General features: G+C 37.5%; 1 protein-coding gene across 2 annotated transcripts in view; it reads left to right on the top strand.

Annotated features, from left to right (window-relative positions):
- The first annotated feature begins 2,718 nt into the window (after window positions 1–2,718).
- wfs1b (Wolfram syndrome 1b (wolframin)) overlaps window positions 2,719–15,187 on the top strand; it is a 110,601-nt gene continuing 98,132 nt past the window's right edge. For both annotated transcript variants that reach the window (XM_067390759.1, XM_067390760.1), the window contains exon 1: window positions 2,719–2,856. The gene's annotated coding sequence lies outside the window, so the exon portion shown is untranslated. The remainder of the gene's footprint in view (window positions 2,857–15,187) is intronic.

Here is a 15,187-nt window from a genome sequence, read left to right as displayed (position 1 = left end):
CAAAATATGCAATACTCTATGGCAGACATAACATCAGATGGAGTCAGTGAGTATGTTTCAAAAATTCATGAGCAAGGACAAATTTACCAGAGATATGTTCTGTAGCTCAACCATAGGCTCATGTATGGTTGACGTAACATTAGAGTGAGGCAAAGAGTATGTATGCAAAATACATGATCTCTTGGGACAAAAAATAATTTTAAGTAGGTCTAATATGGACTTATGTATGGCTGAAATAAATTCAGGAGTTGTCAATGAGTCTGTTTAGAAAGGTCAAGATTGTGGTCTAATTTCCAGAAATATGTTCAGTAGGTCAGATATTGACTTCTGTCTGTCTGATCTAACAACAGAAGGAGCCAATGAGTCTGTATAGAAATTTCATTGTTGAGGACTTTTTTGCCAGAAATTTTTTCACTAGGTCAAAATGGGTTCATATATGGCTGGAGAAACATCAGAGTGTATCAATGAATATGTATTAATAGTTCAAGATTGAATACTCCTGGGCCAGAAATGTGTTCATTTGGTCAAAAACACAGTATGGCTAATGTGATATCAGAAGGGGTCAGTAAGTATATATAAAAAGTTCAAGATCGAGTAGTCTTTGGCCAGAAATATGTCCCTTAGGTGAAATATGCAATACTGTACAGCTGACCTTTCATCGAAAGGAGTCAATGAGTATGTTTAAAAAGTTTATTGTCAAGGACTAATTTGCCAGAAATATTATCAGCAGGTCAGACTCATGTATGGCTGAAGTAACATCAGAGTAAGGCAAAGAGCAAGGAGTATACAAGACTCATTATCGAGGAGTCTGGGGACAATTTTTTTTTTAAACAAGTCTAATATCGAATTCTGTATGCCTGAAATAAAATCAGGCGTCCGTGAGTTTGTTTAGAAAGTTCAAGATTGAGTACACCAGGGCCAGAAATATGTTCAGTAGGTCAAATATGGACCACTATCTGGCTTGTCTAACATAAGATGGAGTCAATAAGTATGTATAGGAAGTTCATGATCGAGGACTAATTTGCCAGAAATATGTTCGGTAGGTCTAATGTGGACTTCTGTGGGTGAATTAACATCAGAAGGAGTTAATAGTAATGTATGAAACGTTCAAAATTTCAAAGTAGAAAGTTCAAGACTAAGAGTGCTCTTTGGCCAGAAATAAGTCAAATATGCAATACTCTATGGCAGACATTACATCAGAAGGAGTCAGTGAGTATGTTTAAAAAGTTCATGAGAAAGGACAAATTTACCAGAGATATGTTCTGTAGGTCAAACATAGGCTCATATGGTTAAAGTAACATCAGCGTGAGGTAAAGAGGACTCTCACGGACATTTTTTTTTTAAGCAAGTCTAATGTGGATTTCTGTATGGCTGAAATAAGATCAGGAGTCAGTGATTTCGTATAGACAGTTCTAGATTAAGTACTCTTGGGCCAGAAATATGTTCTGTAGGTCAAACATAGGCTCATGTACTGATGAAGTAACATCGGAGTGAGGCCAAAAGTATGTATACAAAATACAAGATCTCTTGGGACAAAAACTAATTTTAAGTAGGTCTAATATGGACTTCAGTGTGGCTGAAATAAATTCAGAAGGAGTCAATTTAGAAAGTTCAAGATTGAGGTCTAATTTGCCAGAATTTGCCATTGAGGTCTAATTTGCCAGAAATATGTTCACTATCTGGCTTGTCTAACATAAGATGGAGTCAATAAGTATGTATAGGAAGTTCACGATCGAGGACTAATTTGCCAGAAATATGTTCGGTAGGTCTAATGTGGACTTCTGTGGGTGAATTAACATCAGAAGGAGTTAATAGTAATGTATGAAACGTTCAAAAGTTCAAAGTAGAAAGTTCAAGACTAAGAGTGCTCTTTGGCCAGAAATAAGTCAAATATGCAATACTCTATGGCAGACATTACATCAGAAGGAGTCAGTGAGTATGTTTAAAAAGTTCATGAGCAAGGACAAATTTACCAGAGATATGTTCTGTAGGTCAAACATAGGCTCATGTATGGTTAAAGTAACATCAGAGTGAGGCAAAGAGGACTCTCACAGACAATTTTTTTTTTAAGCAAGTCTAATGTGGATTTCTGTATGGCTGAAATAAGATCAGGAGTCAGTGAGTTCGTATAGACAGTTCAAGATTAAGTACTCTTGGGCCAGAAATATGTTCTGTAGGTTAAACATAGGCTCATGTACTGATGAAGTAACATCAGAGTGAGGCAAAAAGTATGTATACAAAATACAAGATCTCTTGGGACAAAAACTAATTTTAAGTAGGTCTAATATGGACTTCAGTGTGGCTGAAATAAATTCAGAAGGAGTCAATTTAGAAAGTTCAAGATTGAGGTCTAATTTGCCAGAAATATGTTCAGTAGGTCAAATATAGACTTCTATATGGCTGATGTGACATCAGAAGGCCTCAATGAGTACGTATAAAAACTTCAATGTTGAATACTCTGGCCATATATATGTTCAGTCGGTTAAATATGGACCACTATCTGGCTTGTCTAACATAAGATGGAGTCAATAAGTATGTATAGGAAGTTCATGATCGAGGACTAATTTACCAGAAATATGTTCTGTCTAATGTGGACTTCTGTGGGTAAATTAACATCAGACGGAGTCAATAGTAATGTATGAAACGTTCAAAAGTTCAAAGTAGAACCTGCGGAGGGCAGTAATACGCTTAGCAGCGTCTACATTGCCGGAATTCTACAAGAAGAAGAAGATGGGCCTCTGCTTATCACTTTATTAGTTACATCGTGTCAATTGTCAGAACAGACTGAAATAAGTGCAGGCTTGTGCTGATAACGTAGTTCAGACATACTCATTATGAACTGATGGAGGAGCTCAGGTAAGAGAAATACAGCAACAGAAATGTCATTGCTGTCCGTGATTGAAGATTCGCTGTAGTTTCATTTATGTATGTGAACAGACATGCAGAAACACGGAGTTTGAGCGCTTGAACATGTTCTGGTGTGTTTGTTTGCTCCCCGTTGATTGTTTGTCCGTGTTTGACGCTGTTTAACATACATTCGTGTTTGTTTGTTTGTTTGACTGTAACTTGACTTTCTGTTCTGCCGGTTAGTAGTGAAGGTGACACGGGTGAGCAATGACAGAATGACAGCTTCAGCCTCATTTGCGTCCCAGACTGGTGCAAAATGCACCTTTTGCAAAACATTTAAAATGGTAATGTTACGAGTCCCGGGCGTGGTACACGTAAACAGATTACAAAACCCCTGAATTATCAGAAGAAGTAACGTTAAACACAAGAAAAGATCATTGGCTTCCCTCAAACGCAGTTTGTAGCGTCTCTTTATTGACACAATATCATCTTGACTTTATACTTATCAATATTACAAAATACACATTATTAACACATCTTTACTGTTATATTAGTATCTTTTAAAATGAAACCGTTTTACTGTACAAAATTATCACCGTCACTCTAACACACACACACCACTTTAAGTCTGAACAAATATACAAATATAACGTAACACTTTCTGAGTCATTTTTATATGAATAAATTAGCGCATACTGAAATAAAATGTAGTATTTACATGTGAATTGACTACAATCACAACAATCAACCGTTTTACCCTGTAATTACTTTCACATTTAACACAAACAAGTTATTAGTTTTAAACACATAGAAAATGTGAACTGACAATGGCACGTATTTTCATTTTTTTTTATGAATATATATACCTGAATTATCAGGAAAAGATCAGTGGCTTTCCTCAAACGCAGCTTGTAGCGTCTGAAGTAAACACAACGCGCATCACCATAGCAACCCACAACAGACTCCCTCTAGTGGCAACAGTTGTATTCTTTTAAAAATTCTTAAGTAGTGATAATGAATGACTCGGTGTACAATAAACTCTTTGTCAAATAATTAAATAAATACATAAATAAATGTATAAATAAATAAATATTAATACCAAAAGACACATTACCTTGTGACTACACATGGGTGTATCACAGTAACAATAGCTTCATTTAGGCTATATCTTTTTCGTATTTTCCATTAAATGCTAAATTAATTATTTCAACTACTGTAAAGACGCAATAAATGAACATGGGGTCTCCTTAAGAAACTTTCATTATTTATTTATTTTTTTGTTAGTGTTGTTTTTATGATGACAGTGCACACAAACTTTTCATTTAGTAATAGCAAGTTTATGGTTCTGTGGTTGAATCTATGGTTAACATTGTCATTAATTACTCACCCTCATGTCTTCCAAACTTCTAAGACTTTCGGTCCTCTTCGGAACACAAACAAAGATCTTTTTGATGAAATCTGAGAGATCTCCATCTCTCCATTGACTGCCTTTGCAACTGACAGTTTGACACTTCAAAATAAATCATAAAGAGATCGGAAAACTAATCCATATGAATCGAGCAGTTTAGTTCAAATTTTCTGTAGAGACTCGATCACTTTTCATGATAAAAGATTTAATTTAGGTACTCGCATGTAATCATTTGTCAGCAAACATAAGCAGAGGCCGAACACGAATAAGGAATAATTGACGATGGGTTGTTTAATTATTAGAAAATAACGCACACCCAAGGTGGTAATGCAGCCACGACGCGAAGTGGAATGTGCATTATTTCCTAATTCAACAGCCCGGAGTTAATTATTTCGCTTATACTATGGTTACCACACCTCAACTCACTGTTCAGATGTTGAATTTCAAGACATTTGTCAGGTTTTTGTCTTTACAATACTCTTGTGTGTGGGACTAATTTCTTGCGCATCACATCCCAAGCCTCTGGTTCAAATTCCAAAATGTCATTTTAGAGTTAGTAACGGAGGCTTCGGACATTAAAAGCAAATCAATACAGTTATTAACGCAGTTATGAGAGAGAGAGAGAGACAGCAGGTTAATGCAATCATGACGGGTACCATTCAACTGACAATGGCCCTCATTTATCAAGCAATCGTATGCCAGAAAACTGTGCATACACTTGTTTCCACGCAAAATTTGATATGATATATAGCGGTATAGCGGTGGCTACGATCAAATCTCACTTCAGGTCTCAGCGTGTGCATGCATGTTTTTGAGTCAGCGGGAACTTGCGTGTGCAGCCGTAGACTGTAAAAAAATATGGACGTAGTGTCCGTGACGTCACCCATAGATTTCTGAACAGCAGTTTTGACGCATAAATGAGGCCGCGGCCATCTTAGCTGCGCGTCACCTAATGTCACTCCAGGATAACTGAAAATGGGCAAAGAGGCGGGGAGGTGGTTTGAGCTGATGTGACTGATTGCTGAAACCACGCCTGCCTAGCTCGACGTGACCATGTTAGCAAGCAAAGGAGCTATCTATCTATCTAGATACTATCTAAATTATTAATGAAGATAAGTTTTACTGTATCATCAAAGTTCTAAAGGTTTACTGTCAATCTACTGTGTTTTTTAAAGATATAGATGCTCCAACACCAGTAATTTGTGTTGGGTGTGCAAATAACATGGAAAATCAAAATGGGACTTCATACCTTTTATAATAGAGATCGCGAGATGAATCCAATCTGTGGCACTTGGGTAAAATATAAATGTCCATTGCAAAACAAAAAACAGTACTTTTTGTCCATGAAATATTGATTTATTATCCATTGTTTGCATAATATTTCTTCTGAATGATCTGCTCTGTCAACGTTCTTCAAGAAATAATGCAATCTGAGCAACGTTTATGTTGTAAAACTGTATACGATCTTATCTAACAAACAAATGAGCCTGTGTCCAAAGTATATTTTTTTTTCAAAATAGTGCAGCAGTTTTAGTTATAATATCCAAGCAGTGCTGTCGGATTTTGATATCCTCCTGTCATTGTCATTGTAGTAAATCTCACAAACAAAACTTTCAGCCAATGCCACAATCCAACAACGTATGTTCTGTTTCTTCCGCATGCATGCACATCTACACAGACACTCATCAGTCTCGAATATTATGCAGCAAGCCATATTTTATAATTGTATAAAATAATCGAGCACAAATATAGCTGAGATGCCAAATTCAGCGGCTGGAATTAGCTGAGGTAAAGTGACTGCTCACAGACAGACATCTATCCGTCACTCAAGTGACCACGCCCTTAATTATGCAGAATGTTTAAGGCTTAATATAATTTAATTGATTTGTAAAAAAAATTCACCCCCCTCACAGTTGTCATGAAGGGCAAAATTAGCAGTATAGACCAAAACCGCAATTTGAACCAACTTGTAAACATGTTTTTTTCTGATGTAAACTTGGCCAATTTAATATGGGACTCTATGAGATTCTGCTCTCTTTTGGAGCCTGTCCCTAGCGGCCAGTCAATGAATCGCAGTTTAAGTCACTTCTGTATTCCGTATTCCATATCATTAACCATTAAACGGCACGATTAAAATGTCAAATTAAAATTAAATTAGAATAGATGCGTGTCTTCAAATACAAAATTTTCACTCGCACATGCAGACGCTACATGTCAGTTCTAGTGTTGCTAACTTTACATTTCAGCCATTTATCAGCAAACTAAATGCAGAGAAAGTTAACACTGCTCAGTCTAAAGGTCCACCATAGGAGTACATCTGTACCAGTCGGTGTGTGCAACATCCATCCAGGCACATTTTTGCGCATGTGAAGGATGATGTTTTACGTGGATATTGAAACAAGAGTGAAATAGAAAGCCTTGTTTACATAATGAACAGTAATTCAGTAACCAATAAATGTTGCATCACGAATATGGAAACGTTTGGATTCTTCCCGAATGAGAGAGGTAGGCTATGTGAGCCCAATTCAGTTTTGCTTTAAATAAATTAATTTCTGCTTTATAATGAATGCCACTATAGCCTAATTTGTGTTTCAGTATGTAGCTACCAGTGATGGGCGGGTTGATCCAAAATGAGCGGGTGCCTGCTGTCACCCACGGTTACGAGTCATCCGAAAATATTTTTAATTCGGGTCACGGTTGGTCGGGTCGTTTGAAATAAAGATACCAATTAAACCTTTGTAATTTATATAGTACTAGACACAATTTTCTATTAAATACATAGGCCTACACTTTATTGGCTGAATAACTGGTGCGAAGATGACGCACAAGTTCAGTCTGCAGGTAGAGATGGAGGCGGCAAGAGAAAACGTGAAGACTGGGGAGTGGAAGCTCCGCAAATACACAAATAGAAAGAGCAAAGTGTGGGAGACATTTGCCGAAATAATGAAAGATGATGACCAAAGTGCTGGCTTTGTCATGTGTATTTCTTCTGATGCTATTTACACATTTTAAATATAGCTCAGTAATGTCAGTTTTATGTATTTTCTGAGAGGGGGCAGGATTTTTGTTGGGAAAGTCGGGGGAGAGACGCACACTTCGATTAGACTGGATAAATGCATGCAGCATCTTAATTGTTAAGAAAATGAAACGAAATAAATGAATAAATCAAGCCTTTATTACATAACACTAGGCTATATAATACAGCATTCAGAAAAAGAACAGTTTGCGCTCTTAAGGGCTTTCACACTTTTCCAAAAGTGGGCCTTCTCTCAGTTGACCTGCTGATGAATTCTTCAAGCAGGGTTGAAACATAAACATCGCATTCATCAATAATATGCATCTAGACAGCTGAAATGGAAAATGATGGGCCGCCTCAAGAACTGCCTGCTCTCGCCACTGCACCTCTGAGCGCACCACGTCAGGGCCTGAAACATTTCTCTCCTCCACAGGCTGGATTAATGGATATTATAGGCCTGATGGGGGCTGTACCCTTAGTTCCTACGTCTATGGCCCAGCGTCTATGGACGCTTCGATGAGCATTTACTACTTTTAAAAAATGCGGGTCGGGTACAATATTTTTTAAAAATTTTTTCCACAGTCCGAGTTGCAGGCGGGTTAGTTGAAAACGGTTGGGTGTGGGTTGTTTATACATTGACCTGCGCATCACTGATAGATACTTATTTTTTGTTCTTGTTCTGTTGTGAATAAAATAAATGTAAAGGATTTTCTGTGGAGTGAGGTACTAAAATAACCAAGTTTAAACATGTGTTTGTAAGTATTTAGTTTTATTTACCGGTATTTTTATTTAAATTAATTTTATTGCGGGCGCACGTGCGCATATCATGGAGTAGTCGCCTTTTTCTGAGCTCTTCTCCGTTGACATTATATTTTGAATATTTTTGTAATTAAAGTACGGTCAATCCACTTCACAGTCAATATTAACTTACTGAGAGTCAACTGTAGTAAGTTGTCTTGAATTTTTAGTGACATTTAAATGCATTCACGGTGATTTTCGTTACTTCGCTGACTCGTTCTGTCAGGAAAATGGCGTCTAAGAAATCCTCAAAAACGGCTGCAAGCAACTAAGGAGGACGCCAACTCAGGTGATCCTATTTCACAGGGAAATGTGAATGTGATACTTGCCGCAATCTGTTCCCAAGGGGATGATTTAAAAAAGTTGATAGAGGATAAGATGACAGCATTAAGTGCTCACTTGGATACGTTGGATGCTACACTGGTCAACCTGCAGTCAGAACAGGCCGGCGTTAAACAAAAAATGGTGGAGATAGAAGGTGCCCTGAACGGTACAGATTTACGCCTTGGAGAGGTCGACAAGGTGTGTGAAGACTTGCGTGTGGAAAAAAAATCTCTCTGGGCTAAACTGAACTACTTGGAAGGACGCTCTCGAAGGCTGAATCTCAAATTTGTGTGAATAAGTTAAGGTGAGGAGCGGGGGCGCCCATCAGTTTTCATTTCGGACTTGATTACCGAACTTTTCGGTCGAGACAACTTCCCCAAACCCGTGAAGATTGATCAAGCTCATCGGGCGCTGTTACCCAAGCCGTCTGAAGGCCAGAGACCTTGCACCATTATCGCACAGATCCACAATGATCGTGATAAAGACTTAATCCTCCGTTTGAGCCAGGATAACTTTCCTCTGGAATATAAAGGAAAGCAGATTCACATCTTCCCTGACTATACACCGGAGGTGACAGCGCGGCGGCGTGCTTTTAGCTCTGTAACGAAAGCTCTGCGGGACGCTGGGTTTAAATGGTCCCTGCGTTTTCCAGCTAAACTGATGCTGCACTACACCGGTCGCAAGCTCTCTTTTGAATCTCCGGGAGAGGCCAAGAATTTTGTGGATAACTTGTCAAATGACTCAGCGTAGCCTCTAAGTATGCTTTTAGGCTACTCAGCTTGGTCTGAGTATGGACTTTGACTAATGGAAGTGGACTATTTTTTTAAACATTTTGTTAACTTTCAATGTGGTACGTGATTTTGATTACTGACTATTTGTGTGACGGAGAATTCCTTGTGTACTCCGGAGTAGCTACTCCTTGTGTGTTTTTCATCATTTCTGCTCTTCTTTGTGGCTAAGGTAAGCTAAGTTAGTCTTGCACTCTTGTTGTCTCCGAGATGATGGGGAATACTTGCTGCTTCGGTTCATGGAGCAGCGTTGGGGAGTTCGTGAGTTCTTCTTATGTTTTCTGTTGCACCAGATAATGTTTATTCTTGCTACGTTTACTACTGATTATGCGTTTTCTATGTTTTTGAAGATGATGTATGAATGGCACCATTACTAATAATATTAGCGATGCTGGAGTGAATATTACATTTGTTAGTTTGAATGTCAGATGTTTTCACATTTAAAGTCACTGTCGGCTGACATTATTTTCTTTCAGGAAACCCATATTAGACCCAATCAACAGACGCTGCTTAGGGCAAATTGGATTTCACAAGTCTATCAAGCCACTTTTTCGTATAAAGCTAGAGGTGTGGCTATACTTTTTTGGAAATCAATTCCTTTTCAAATGCACTCCGTGGTGTCTGACCCTGCGGGAAGATATATTATTGTATCCGGATCCATTAATAATTTCCCGAATAATGTGTATGGGCCGTATATAGATGATCCTGTTTTTTTTAGGAAATTATTCAGGCTCATTCCAGATACTAATTCGACCAATTTGAAAAGACAGAGATGTTATAGTGCCTTCTAGTTACAGGCCAATAAGTCTCCTCAGTTGTGATCAAAAAGTGATTGCCAAGATTTTGGCAACACGCTTAAACATGTGGCCTCGTTAATTCACACAGATCAAACTGGCTTTGTCCCAGGAAGATTTTCTTTTTTTTTAATTCACGTCGCCTGCTAAATATTTTGTATAGTAACCTATAGTAATCAGAGTAAGAGTTCCAAGGCAGCTGTTCTTTCGTTAGATGCCGAAAAGGCTTTTGACCGTATTGAATGGAGCTATATGTTTGCTGTTTTGGATCGGTTTGGCTTTGGTGAGAATTTTAAACTGTTGATAAAAATGCTTTATTCTTCCCCCAAATCTGCAATACTTACTAATTTGGATAGGTCTTCTTTTTTTCCTCTTCAATGTGGTACACGACAGGACTGTTGTTTAAGCCCACTGTTATTTGATTTAGCTTTAGAACCCCTGGCCATCCATCTTTGTAATCATTCTGGGATCAGTGGTATACCATACGGTCGTGCTGAGGTTAAGCTATCCTTATATGCAGACGATCTGCTTTTATATTTGAGTGATCCTTCTTCTGCTTTGCCACTGTTAATGTAATCACTTGAGGTTTTTGGCTCTCTTTCTGGTTATTCTGTTAACTGGGAGAGTGTATTCATGCCCTTGGGTGAAGGGCTGGATGCACACTTTCTGAGGTCATTACCCTTTAGAATAACAGAGGATCACTTTACTTATTTAGGGTTAGTCATTCCCAAAAAAATTTAAACATATTTTCAGTTTAAATTTCACGGAAGCCATAAATTAGTCAAAAATCTCTATAGATAAATGGAGGGTCCTTCCGTTATCTTTAATCGGTCGGGTTAATGCCATTAAAATGGTCTCTCTGCCTCGATTTATCTATCTTTTTCAAAACCTGCCTATATATATTTTCCACATTCTTCTTTTAAACAATTAGATTCTGTCATTTTGCCATTCATTTGGGGCTTTAAATCACAGAATTTCTAAGGCCCATTTGCAGAAGCCGAAAGAGTTAGGTGGCTTAGCACTCCCCGATTTCCGTCATTATTATTGGGCTGCAAGAGCTATGATGTTCTGGTAGGGCTGGACAATAATTCAATATCAATATATATCGCAATATAATTTTTTTCGATAACGGTGATATGATTTTTAAACACATTTCCGGTATTTCGATATATACATTACAGCATCACTGACTTGGGCGCAGCTGTTTGAAAGAGCAGAACGCTATTTGCGTGATGACGTTGTTGTGGTTTCTTCTTTTTTATAAAAACAAAACACTTCTCAAAATCTTTGATTCAGAATACACGCTTTATTACAAGCGGAGCCTGTTACATCTGCAGAGAAACACAGCTGTCTGCCCACCCTTTTGGGCTCATATTTATACTATGTGATATGATCTGGGGCCAAGTTATTTGACCATATTTTTCTCTTTCTTCAAGCTCAAAATAGACTCTTCAATTTACATTCATGCATGCTTTCTGATTCAAATTTCTGTAAGCACAGCAAACCCTATTTAGAATCAGGCCTACATGTTTTCCAGTACATGAAGGCCTACTCCTGACATGCATATGTTTTTAATTGTAAAGTACCACACATTGTATTCTGCTATATTATACTCTATTTTATCACACCAAAAACTTCATTTCCCCCCTCTGAGGCTAAAAGCCTCATTTTACTATTCTTTTCCCAGAGGGTAGTTTCAAAATCCAGCATTCTTAGTTATGCTACCTAGTGACTTAATTAAGTCATTCAGTTTCACCACCAATAACTAGATTATGTTACCATCCTCTGGTGAAGCCATAGAACCAAACATCTCTCCCCATTTTTCTGTTTTCTTCTTCAGATGTTCTTTGTTTTTCAGTTTTTATTTTCTGAAGAGAGTAAAAGATTTCTATGCTTCCTAATCTACTTTCACATCAACCCATGTAATAAGCGTGAGCGTGTATTTTGTTCAGCCTTGCTTGTGATTGTTACAGTCATATATGAAATATCAGTCAACACTCAATGCATTAAACTGCTAAAAATTATTGAAAGGTGACGTCAAGCTTCACTAAACTTTCCTCCTGGTGCAGTATTATTTGGTATAAAAGTGCAACACTGATCTCCAAACATAATGCAAACACCACCTTTATCCGCTAATAACCAATTAAGAGCTTGTCTATTTTGCCATGTCATTTTACTTGTTTCATGTAATTGTTCTCCTAATGCAGTTAGAGCATCATCAGTATAATTAATAAATCTTTGCTGATTATAATAAATATATTTAATCCATTCAGTATTTTTATTTTGTGAAACCCATATAAATATTGATTCAAATCCTGATTTAATTTCATTTCTTGCTTTATATTTTTCAGGTATGCCTCTAGGTTGACCAATTAAATCTATTGTTACTCTAGGGTCTGGTTTGTAAGCTCTTTTAGTTCTATTTTTATATTCTATTTCGGTGTTATAGTGGTCCCATTGTGCCATTGTAATTTTCCTGTATTAGTCGTACTCTAGCACAGATTCCTTTCCATTTCATGCTAAAAGTCTTCCTTTTCCACAAGCCCAAAAGAAATCCGCTACTATATTTGTTTGATCCTGAATATACTTCTATTGAAGGTAATGCTATAGTTTGGTCTTTACATTCTTCTTCATTTTGGATTTATTTCTTTACCATTCCTAATTCCTAATGCTTGAAGTGGTGGGGCTCTACCAGGAGTATGTGATTGCCAAGCATTTTCTCTATCTAAATTCCAAATAGTAGTGCATTTTCCTTTAAATTTTCCTAAATTAAGATTTCCTTCTGATTTGTTAAAGCATTAAAATTCTTGACTATAATCTATTTTATACCATTTTGGGATTTCTACTTTTCCTTCTCTTAATTTAATATTTGCATTTACATCCCAATATCTACACCAATCTCCCAAATGTGGTCTACTAAAACGATTCTGATGTACAGAATTCCCTATAAAGCCTAAGCATTCAGCTGAACAGTAAGGTCTAATAGAGGCACTTGCATGGCAAAAGTTTCTATTGAATATAGCACATTTTTGATAATCATGTGGATTTGGAACTATTATTACCTTATTTAACGGTGATTTAGAGCATAACAAACAATTATCCATTCCTAGTTCTCTTGCAGTAAATGTTGCCCATTTATACCATTCATTATTTTGTGCTGTTTCCAAAAAAATATCTTCATTACTATAATCATCAATTTGTTCATCTTTAACATTTCTACGTTGCTTTGATATTTTTTGCTCATTAACCAATTCTTTTTCTATTGGGGTTATTATTGGATTGTTATTAGAACTATTTGAGGGCTGAGAAGTCAATAACTGGGAAATCTGAATGGTGTTGATACCCGTAGCTTGAGCTTGAGCTTGTACCGTCAGATGCAATAAGCATATGATGATCGTCAGATACATTAGTGGACGTATTACTCTCACTTTGTTGGTTTTCTCCACTTTGCTCAGCTCCCTGCTCATCTTGCTCAATTTTCAGCACTCTCCATCCTTTCATTTTGTGTCTCTGATTTTTCTGTATCCCCTGTTTCACTTTGCTCTTCTTTTCTTCCCTTCCTTTCTTTGGGAACTCTTGTGCAGTGATTTAAATGATACCAGGAAGTTTTTCCTTCCACTTTAACCGCTGTTGGAGTCGCTACCACTACTGTGTAAGGACCCTCTCTCCTAGGTTCATTCCACTTCCTCCTGAAGACTCTCAAGTATACCTGGTCCCCTGGAACAACTGGACATGAAGTCTCTGTCTCTTCACTAGGCTGCTTTCTCGTTTCCTGTAAATATATAGCTTTATGTATGGCAGTTAGTTTCTTCATATAAGCTCTTAGTTCCATTTGTAATTGTTCTAACGGGGGTCCTCTGGAACCTCTGCAATATGGCACAGGCATGGGTCGACCCGTAAGCATCCCTCATCCGCTGAAGGCACTGCTTCCACCCATCTGCTGAACTTGTCTATTATAACAAGCATATATTTCTTTCCTTGTACACGCTTTATCATATCCACATAATCCATGACCAAATGTTTAAATGGTCCCTCTGGCACTGGAATATGACCTATTGGTGTTGCTATTCCTTTTCTTACATTGTATTTGGCACAAACTTCACATGTAGACAAAGTTTTCTACTGTTGCATATAAATATGGGGACCAATATCCCTGCTGTTTAATTTTCCTTATTACTTCCCCCCCTTGCGCAATGGTCAAAACCATGCGCATCAGGAATAAGAATATTTAAAAGTGCAGTTGGTGCAACAATTTGTCCTTCATGTGAACGCCAAATATCTTGTGCATCTTTTGTTGCCCCTCTTTGATGCCACATAGATTGCTCATATGGACCTGCTTGTTGTTGAATCCGAACAATATCATCTATTTGTAATTGTGGTTCAATTAACACTACTGGAGATAATATTGCAACCTGACACCCAGAGGCCTTCTTTGCTTCAAAATCCACTATATTATTTCCTTTTATTATATAGGAATTCCCTTTCTTGTGTGCTTGGCATTTAATTACTGCTAATTGTTTTGGAAGCATCATAACAGATGTTGAAAGGGAGTACCATCACTCTTTTTGAAACCTCTTTGTTTCCAAACTGCTCCAAACAGATGACAAACTCCATGAGCATATGCTGAATCTGTAAAAATATTTATTTGTCCCTTTGCTAGTTGACAAGCAACTGTGAGAGCTTTTAATTCTGCTAATTGAGCAGAGCAAGGCTGTGCACAGTGTTGGAATATTACTGGTACAAATTCATCCATGTCTTTTCTTACCACTGCATATCCTGCATGGTTTCCTAGATGATCTTTAAAACTTGAACCATCCACAAAATAAACAACTTCTGCTTCAGTGATTGGTGTAGATTCAAGATCTGGTCGTAATCTAGTGAAGGCCAATGAATTAGCTACACAATCATGTGGTTCTCCTTCAAAGCCCAAAGGGATTAATTCAGCTGGGTTAACTGTATCACATCGCTTAATGGTAACATCTGGGTATGTAAGTAATGATGAATATGCAAGAATACGAGCTTGAGTTAGAACAAATTTTCCTTGTTCTATTAATTCCACAATTATATGATGAGCATAAATAGTTACTGGATATCCCATGGTTATTGTAGATGCTTTCTCATAGGCATAATATACTGCTGCTAAACCTTGATAACACGGGGGGTATCCTTGTGCTACTAGGTCCAGCTTGGTGCTATAATAAGCTATGGGCTG

Source organism: Chanodichthys erythropterus, chromosome 1, assembly GCF_024489055.1.
Source record: "Chanodichthys erythropterus isolate Z2021 chromosome 1, ASM2448905v1, whole genome shotgun sequence".
NCBI lineage: Eukaryota > Metazoa > Chordata > Actinopteri > Cypriniformes > Xenocyprididae > Chanodichthys > Chanodichthys erythropterus.
The sequence above is the reverse complement of the archived record's forward strand: the minus strand, read 5'-3'. Positions and strand labels throughout refer to the sequence as shown.